This window comes from Nomia melanderi, chromosome 6 (genome assembly GCF_051020985.1).
Source record: "Nomia melanderi isolate GNS246 chromosome 6, iyNomMela1, whole genome shotgun sequence".
NCBI classification, from domain to species: Eukaryota; Metazoa; Arthropoda; class Insecta; order Hymenoptera; family Halictidae; genus Nomia; species Nomia melanderi.
Genome location: NC_135004.1, coordinates 3,814,668 through 3,824,645, shown reverse-complemented (window position 1 = coordinate 3,824,645; position 9,978 = coordinate 3,814,668).

Genomic DNA, 9,978 nt, shown 5'->3' with positions numbered 1-9,978 from the left:
CTAAAAGTCACACGAGCACGGCGACATGCCCCGTTTGTCGTTTATGTCGGACGGCCGAAAGCCGAATCGACGTGTTCTTTTCGTACCTCATGGACCCCATACGAAACGAAGATCGTTCTCTCGCGTAGCTTTCTTCCTCCCTGGTTCAACGTTCCGTTTCCTCCCTCGTCATCGATCGAAAACAGTGTTGGCTGGAACCTCCGCTGGTCTATCGAGGAACGCCGCGTGCCGCGTTTTCCAGAAACATCCGCTCGCAGTTTCGTCTTTCGTGCCCGAACGAATTACGGATTGGTCGTGTTACGACTGATGATCCCAGGGACAGACGGACGGATTCCGAGGACCTGCCAAATGTTCGGGGCGTTTGAAGCCGATCGATTGACTCCAATGTCGAGGCCGTTAACCCAAAAGATCGTTGGCCTGGACTGAAACCATTCTCGCGTCGAAATAGATTGGCGAGTTGGCCGAGATGCGCGGTCAATGGCGAATTTTGCACGACCGCGAATTTCGAAACGCTGCCGGCCGATCGATTTTCGTGTTCCAAGGGCGTCGGCGTCGAAGGACCAGTGACCCGGGACTAGAATCGTTGTAACCTGTCTCAGTCTTCCTGTTCGCGGACATTGTCGTTGCGTCTCGCGGCGATTCGAAGGATTGGAACACGAAGCCATATTGGTAGTGGGCTCCAGCAGCCGGCTGTATCATCGATCCTAGCCAGCTGTGACCAATCGCAGCCTTTCTTTTAATCGGCAGCAACCGTGAGCGGAGGATATAAAGGGAGGTTGGGAAATCCCGAAGGTGAATAAAACGTCTGTGAAAGGAAGGGAAAGCTGGAACGAAGGAAGCAAAAAGACCGGGAGGATGGAGGAGGGCCGCCGTTTTCCTATGGAAGATTATCCGGGCGGCTGCGATTCGCCGCGCACACCGGTGGCTAGTCCCTTTCTGCGCGGGAACTACCGTTAACTTTAACCTGGCAACCGCGAGACACCGACTGGCTTCCCCTGATCAACGACTAGAAAGAACTTCCTTTGCGATTCGGTCGTGCATGCGAAAGGGGACCGGTTGCACTTGTACATATACATGCATTACGTATTTATTACAGTTTCCGTCTATCTCGCGTTTCCATCCTTACCCACGCCGGCGCTGCCTCGATCTGGTACCGTCGACCACGTTACAGGGGACATTAGCGAGACGCATACATACCTAACGTCGACGTGTATTTCTCTTCTTTTTTATTTATGATGATTGTATAAAATAAGATCCATCAGCACCAATTTTAGTGATTTCGAAAGTATGTTGTCAGTGTCCTGAGTATTTTTATGTATATAATGTTATATTGTATGAATAATGTAATGCGACGTATAACCGTCGCTTGGTTTTTAATTTCGGAGATATGGTCGAATGTACTTTTACAATTACTACGGAACACGGAAAGTAAACAAACATCGAGTAATTTCCGGGGTCTACGACCTCGCGATACGTGACTCATAAATGACAATATCAGAGCTACGAACGATAAAACACCTTAAGATATTGTAATAGATAGTGTTTGCGTATATTTTTAAGAGAGAACGTCAGCGGCGGTTATACGCGCAGGGTGGGTCACCCAGGTCTACCAACTTAAATTATTTGTAAACTGTTTGTCATATGAACAAACGATTCAAAGGAAAGTTGTACGGTGTCAAGGAATGCTTACAGTGCAATAATTGATTTTTTTCTTGAGATTTTTAAATGCAATTTGTAATACTTGGTCCTAAAATTTCGAAATTGTAGTGAGCTTTATGTAAAAAGACTATTCTATTAAACTACACGGTTTCAAAAATTCATTTCCGAAGTATCCTTTAAATGATTTCTAATGTAATTAATACGCAAAATGTTGTCCATTAAATTCAATGTCAGTGCATAGTCGATCAATGAATGCGTTTCATTATTTTTCATCCAAGAATATCTTTTTAATTATTACATGTGTCGAAGAGAAGTGTAAAATTTGGTAAATGTATACACTTAATGGTCAATGTATGCATTTATATGCATTTACGTAAAATTTCAGTAAAAATATGAAATACAAAAATGTGCTATACTTAGTAAATGTATTTATTCACTACACAAAGCAAACATCTGTTGCAACACAATAAAAACATAATATCGTGGACCTAATTTTTTTCATATATATATGAAAATAAAAATAGAAACTCAATAACACATTTATTTCTTAAATGTACGAACATTAAGATTGTAAATATAAAGGAATAAATAAATATCTGCTAGTAAAAGTGTACGTTTAAACGATGCATTTCTGTTTGTACGCGATTTTACCAAATCGAATACAAAAATGTGTGCTTGTAATAAAATTAACAAATTTCGCTATTTTTAAATACATTCATTCGTCACATTTAGTATGTTCATACATCGATTGATAAGCGAATATACGTAAAATTATTCAGGACCTTGATCTTCATGCCTTGTTTCAAGGTCATTGAAATCTACAAAGTGAACACTGTTCTGCATAATTATCTTATTCTCGAACGGTGTCGTTACGTCTGCCAATTCCCCGCTTTACTAGAACCATTGCCTCTTAATCGGTCAAACTGAAAACAACAATTTCGAACCGCGATTAACCAACGCGAACAATTAATCATTTCGCATTGGACAGTGTGCAATATCATTTTACCAATATTGACGTTTAATCGCTACTACGCGAGCACTACGCACGCAAATGAATTATCGTGCACCCGGCAAAATATTCGTGACATAGAACGCCGACAAACACGATCGCGAGAAAAAAAATTGATAAGAGGTTAAGCAGGGTGCACACGCACATGACGTAAATTGAAGTGCAGATACACTAGCAAGTAATTTGCGACATTGGATTGTATGCATAAAAAAAGTAAATGTTTCTCGGTATTAAGCATAAGTAAAAGCAAATACTAGATTCTTCATGAGAAGCGTTATAAGGGAAAGAATGTCGCAAATTACTTGCTAGTGTATGCTGCACTTTAATACCGAAAATGAAATTATGATACCACGTGGCTGTAAACAAATTTTTTTGAGGCGAAGTTCACCCAGAGTCATGAATATTTATCGTGTACCACGTTGTTTACCAGTGATTGTTGATCGCAGCGAAGGCACGGACGTAAATTCGACGGAAAGTAATAAATCATTACTGGCTGCAGCAGCACGCAACATTTTTGCGCGCTACGTCGTTATGTGGCACGCGTCTGAACTCAGCTTTGTTATCAGCCACTGACGAGTAATGAACTTTTATCTTACGTGACTTATAAGTGGCTTAGTTTTTAGCCCATTGCCTTGTAATGCCGTGTCAGACCTGTGGCGACGTTTTCAAATACAATTTAACAAATATGAATGTCAATCAATTCCTTTGAGTTCAGATGGAACATTATTTTTCTGGTTATTACATAGTTGTTTTCCCGCTACTTTTTGTCTTCAGAATGGTGGAGAATAATGCACATAATGTTGACGATAAATAATACATTAGTTATTAGTATGTAAACGTTATTTTTTAGCTATGTTCATTCGATCACAATTTTAATGTAATGACAATTGCTAATTTCTTGTTCGTCACACTAGAACTTATCTTTTTAAAAATAGCTTAAAAATTGCAGACTCATCGTTACCTCGACTTCAAAGAACACGAGCAAAATAATGACCGTGAAAGGTGACTAATCATTGACTTACAAATATGTGACGTTCACTAAAGCATGGAACGATTCCCCGGATTTTAAAATTCCACAAAGTGAAAAATTCTAATTTTGAGAACATTAAATGTCTCGAAAATATGAGGGGTGTAAATTACATTGCGATTTATTTAATAAAAGAACACGTACTGCTATTAACAATTATCGTAATATCAAGAGAACTTTTCACTCATAAAACAATGTCTGGATAAATGCACAGTTTTTCTACAACAATTTCCCATAAAACATTTCAATTATAATTATTCTACATGTATTTAAAAGAACAGACATCAAGTGTCGTAATTCTTGTGCCAACTGTTCTCATAAAGTAAAATTATTTAAAAACTGCGGGACATTTTATAAAACTCTATGTTAAATTATTTTTTGAAAATGTATTTATGACCCATAAATGTATAAAATAATTATTAGAAAATATTTTAATCATATCGCACTTCGCAATACACTTCACGAAAAATGAAAGTCAGCTTTGGTTATCTCTGTGATGACCCCTGTTAATATTATCGTCCTCTTAAATATCTTGATTTATCGAACAAAATTAAAAATAATTACCAACAAAATAAAATATCTAACTATCATTGCTTTTACAGATTATTTTCACAAATTCATATTACTGAAACCGTATACTTTATTCTTATTATATCTCTAATTTATTAATGATAATAATCTGACCGTAAATCACTATTTTATTGTTGTATATACGTAAACACTTGTGAATAGCCAGAGTGCTCTTCTTGATTAATCGTAAATTGCAATTGATTCTCATGCCGGATTGTAACCACGTATATGAGTCGATAGGTGGATAACAATTCCTACTTGACATAGATTAACAATAATAGCGCTCGCAGTTCTTAAAAATCTCGATAATGCAGGAATGCGATATTATTATTGAACTGCAGATTTCATCTATTTTTATTTAGCAACCAAAAATTGAATAACTTTTCTATTTCAATTAGAACCTAGCGTTTAATTATTAAAATGCAATATCAAGAAAAAGGAAGTGAAAAAAATATCCTCAATGGTTGCTGTATTCTGTCTTATACAACTTGTAATTGCCCAAGATCCACAGTCTATTTACGATTCTAACCCAGTATAATACATGCTCGATTAATAAGGGGCTTTGGTCTCGAGCTTAACGCAAACTCGAGCAGCCGAAGTTCTGAGTAATTCGATTTTGAAATCTTGCCTTTCACGTGCCAGGTGCCAGAAGCAAGAATACGACATTTCTTTGAAAAGTTGCGCATAGAAGCTACAAAGAAAATACTAACTCGTCCTACAAATAATGCCGCTTTTTTATGTTAACTTATAGTTTACACAATTAATACTTATATTTCTTTTTCAACCGTTAACGTATTGACCATCATTATGAATGACATTTTCCCATTTTTCGATTAATTTCTTAATGTCATTTTCTGCAAAGTTCTGTCATTTTCCATTTATTAAAAAATGATATTACATATTGCATGATCTAATAGAATGTTTCCAAAACATGAAAACAATGGACAACATGCATCACAGGAATTTTCTTGTTTTCCAATTTCCCTTATTAGAGTATTGTATAAGCTACCTATCTAATGAGGTTTCATATCAACAAAAATAACTGTAACAGAAGTATATCTGAAAAAGTGAAAATTTAATTTCCACAGTGTCATCTGGTTTGAAAAGTACAATGTTGTTGTTAATATCTGAAGGATTAGATTCGCGCGAAGATCACCAATATCTCGCAACAAAAGCGATTCCTTTCTTCGTACTGTTTGTCGCTCGAGATTGCCAGTATCTGAATAATATCTAACGAGTGCAACCAAAGCGTACAGAAGTTTCCACTGAGAATTATTCCGTGAAACAATTACGTGAATACAAGTTCTTTCATTTAGAAATCAAATGTCTTCATTTTCTATTAATATTATACATAAATATTCGGCTTGTAAAATAAAAGTCAACAAATAACAAACAAATTTGTTAATTTTTATCTTATAAATAATATGACAGTTTTTTATCCGATACGAACGAAATATTAAGCGTAAGAGAATACGAATTGAAGAGATGGAAAAACTAAAAGTAAAATGAATATAAAATAAAATGTAAATTTTTGTCAATTCTTTGATTTAGATTTCTAAATCAAAGTTGTCTTATTTTGAACTTGCCGATAGAATTCGTCGGTATTTCCTAAATTTAAATGTGCCGTTGTTTCACAAGATAGAATAGATAGATAGAATATTGATGTAGTATTACAATAATATACATTATACTTTTACGAAGGTTTGGCGAATCCGCTCATTCTTAATGTAGGTAAGACTCCAACAACAATATTCGACACAGTTTTAAGTTATACTTTTAAACACAATCGAAAGTTGTTTGAAAGAAATCATTTTCGATTGATTTTCGTTGACAAGGCCTCAATAACTTTAAATATAAAATGACCGGCTAGATTGATACTTTGTAAGACTGGCATCATAATATAAAAAATAGTATCACAATTACAAATTTGTTTTAATAAAGAACACATGAATATATACCACGTGGGTTATAGTTTCCATTCTTAAAACTTCGTAATGTATCAACCCAAACCGGGTATAAGCACAATCATATTGACGAATTTTGGAACTTGCCAAGATCCATTAAGAAAGTGAGAAAAAGAGAATAGAAAAAATTAATAAAGACGTTCAATGACTTCGTAGAATACACATTATATTAGATAGAATGTCTCGTAGAATTTTCGTAGAATACACATATTTCTGTATAGAAAGACAACACTGGTGTAAAATCTAGAACAAAAAGTAGATAAAGAAACTAGTTTAATCTACTTTTTTAAAATAATCTTTTTAAAAGTATATATTTGATAGAAATAAGTATGGATATAAAAGTATGAACAATGGTACGTACATATTGGGTAATTTGTAAGATAAATGTATGCAATAAACTGTTTACACTCATGACTTATTCGAATTTGCATTCTATAGTATTGTATTTCATAAATACTATTTTCACAATTTAAAATATATACGTTTGTTCTCAGTAAGTTACGGTAGACACTTATAATACGACACCCATGGATGTTTATGCATTTATGAGTCATAGAAATATGAAGAAGTAAAATCTGAATTAATAAAATGTAAAATCATATTGAATTTCACGAAATAATTACATTATTCTCGATCCGTTGAATTGATGCAGGAGACAACATTTCATGTGAATTGGATGAATTACGTAATAGATTTATGTAATTTCACATAAACATCCTTGATCTAATTATCTTATAATCAAATTGTAAGGGTGTTTTTTACCCCTATTGGATGAGTGATCTGTATTACGTTCTGCAGCCATTAATTTAGAACTTAGGTAGATACGTGGTAATCTCGTATGTTGTGATAATTATACAATGCACGATATACACCAGTGCGAAACACTTGAGCTCTATCAAAGGACCAGAATTGTGATATTTTTTAACCGTAACTCTATGAATCAGTGCAAAACATGTTTTTCTTGATGTTTTAATAACTTAATATGCTTAATTGGAAACGCTTCAGATCGAATTGGAACATGGCCAAAGTTTTATGAATGAAAAATGGCCACCGAGGTGTATTGTGTTTATACGTTATAGAAAAATGTACAGGCTTCTATTCACAAAACATTAATTGTTTGGATAATAAAGTGTGTATTGTTTATTAAACATACTGATAAGTACTTCATTATTTCTCTCCATTTTCATCTTTCGTTAAATTATTCATTGTTATTAAATCGATTTACGATTTGCTGTTTATATCTATTTCTTTGGACATTACAGAATTGGTAAATTTGAAATAACTGAAATAGTCATTCTTTCTTTATTGAATTGTTTTATGAATTGTGAATGGTGATTTCAGACATGAAATAAAAGAAATAGAATAATTAAAATAAAACTGAAAATACATTATATCAAAATAATCATAAAATTAAAGAACTTATTAACAATTTCTAGAAACGGTAAACTCTCAGCCCTTTAAGGTCAGTGAAAACTATTTTTCATGATGTGTTTTTAAAATTGACAATAGGTTTCCGAAAAATTTATTTATTTCAAACAAATACTCATCGGAGGAGAGTAAAGAGAAAAAGTAAGGAACAACGAGGAATGGTACAGAAAATTGGCATGAAACTGTCTAGTAGAGAACGCGTTAAAGATCAATATAAAATGAAAATTCGCCCTAGATAGCATGTTAAATTTGTGAGCCATTTCTTTGCCGAAGAATCAACGGCATAAACATTCGACTGCGAAGGACTGGAGTTTATTGCTTACTTCCATAAATGTATAAACCGTTTACTAAAAGCATCGTAAGCGTAATGTTTTATCTTTCGTTTCAGTCGTATAATAGAACGAAACGCTCCGAGCAAATGCATAAATAACGAAGGAGACTCTCGATCTCATTGCTATAAAATGCTGTTCAAAGATATTTACGATCTTACTCCGAATAATATTTAGCAAGATTATTTTTAACGTGTTTGTACGTCTGACAGATAAATGCAAGCGACCGATGATCCGATGGAACGTTATCAACGAATAGACAAGAAAGTCGTTCGGACACGATACGTTTCTAAATTTCAATTGACTTTCTTGTGCATTACTTTGCGATGAATCTTACAATTGTCTCTGATATTACGTGAACGATGACATTATTGTAATAGACTTCAAAACTTTCTGCACTAGATGTGATCATTATTTTAGAGCATCAATTTACTGCAATGTTCTAATTATGTTTTAATCGAGAATTGAATTTAAACTTATAATTTGATAGTAAATATAATAAAATGAGAAATTGTATAAGTGTAATTATATTTTTATTTCATTTCTTTCTGTATCTCTTAAATCTATCTCGTGTACCGAAGTTATTAAGACTAAAAGTAAAAGCCTCTTTAACGTGAACCTATCTAAACTCACTTATTAAATTGTTACATTGCGTGAATATCGTAGATCTGATAATCTAATGGTGAAGAAGCTATAAACCATTGTGAAAGTGTAGATATCTACTTATACCCTACTTTACATAAAATCAAGTCAAAGCAAAATATGTTTACCTTATTGAATTTTCATTCAAGATCGAAACGATCGAAAAGAAACTCATTAAACTTCATTAAAGTTTTTACCGTGGTAAGTGTTAGACGATTACGTATGTTCAAAAGTCCGTGATTTTCATAGTCTTCTTATTGTACTTACGGAAGCAGTACACGAGAAAATAGTAAAAGAAAAGTCATAACCGATAGACGAAAATCTTATTTCGACGAAATTTGTGCAACATCTAAACTAATGTTCAACGTAAACAATTGTAAAGAAAGAAAGTTTGTATCCTGTAATTGACTAATTAATTTCAGTAGAAATTCATAATAGCATAATTACACGAATGGTTGATTTACAAGCGTGAAAGGAATTCAAAAGATATTGAACTTTGCATCTCATACGTATTAATAAGTTCGATACTATTAATGCATTGACCGCTCAAAATATTATTTCCTTATTTCAAGATCACTGCATGGGAATCTTGTATGAGAAAATCGAAGTTGTTTTAATAATGCATTTAGAAATAATATACAACACATATTATATGAATAGAATAAATACAATCGATAAATAAATCTTTATTAAAATATGACCATACAAAAAAATGTAAAAGATGAAATTCTTCTAAATATCTCGAAATGTCCTAACATACTGGTTTTCTTTTATCCACTTTATTATTTGCATTATACGGAATTAATGGTTTAACTCCTGTCAAGTTTTAAATACTGATGAAACTTAAAATTACGAAAAAATATGCATCTGATAACAAAGCTAGATAACAATAATGTCCCAACGGATACGCATGACTATATACCAATGTGATAAACACACTACGGATGAAAATATAGATTACTTAATCAAATTACACAATACTTTCTGATCAAATGTTTATCGTAACAAACATTCGACAGCGATAATTATAATTAAATGAACGATTTTGTATATTTATGGAACATACAAGTAAGCAAAACGAGATAAAATTAAAATGTCGATAAAGATTACGAGATGGATAAGTCTTAGTTTACATTTAATTTAATAATAGCTGCAGTGGAGAAAACAAATTCTTCTTGACGTAAATACTCTACTTGCACTTATCTTTTTATTTTTTTTTCATATAATTCGACAATTTTAAGCAAATATTCTAGAAACTTCACCGAAACATGCGCTAACAAAAATTTTTGCAATTAATTCGCATGTGACTTTCCGGATATTTTTGAAATCACGATTATATTTACTCTGATT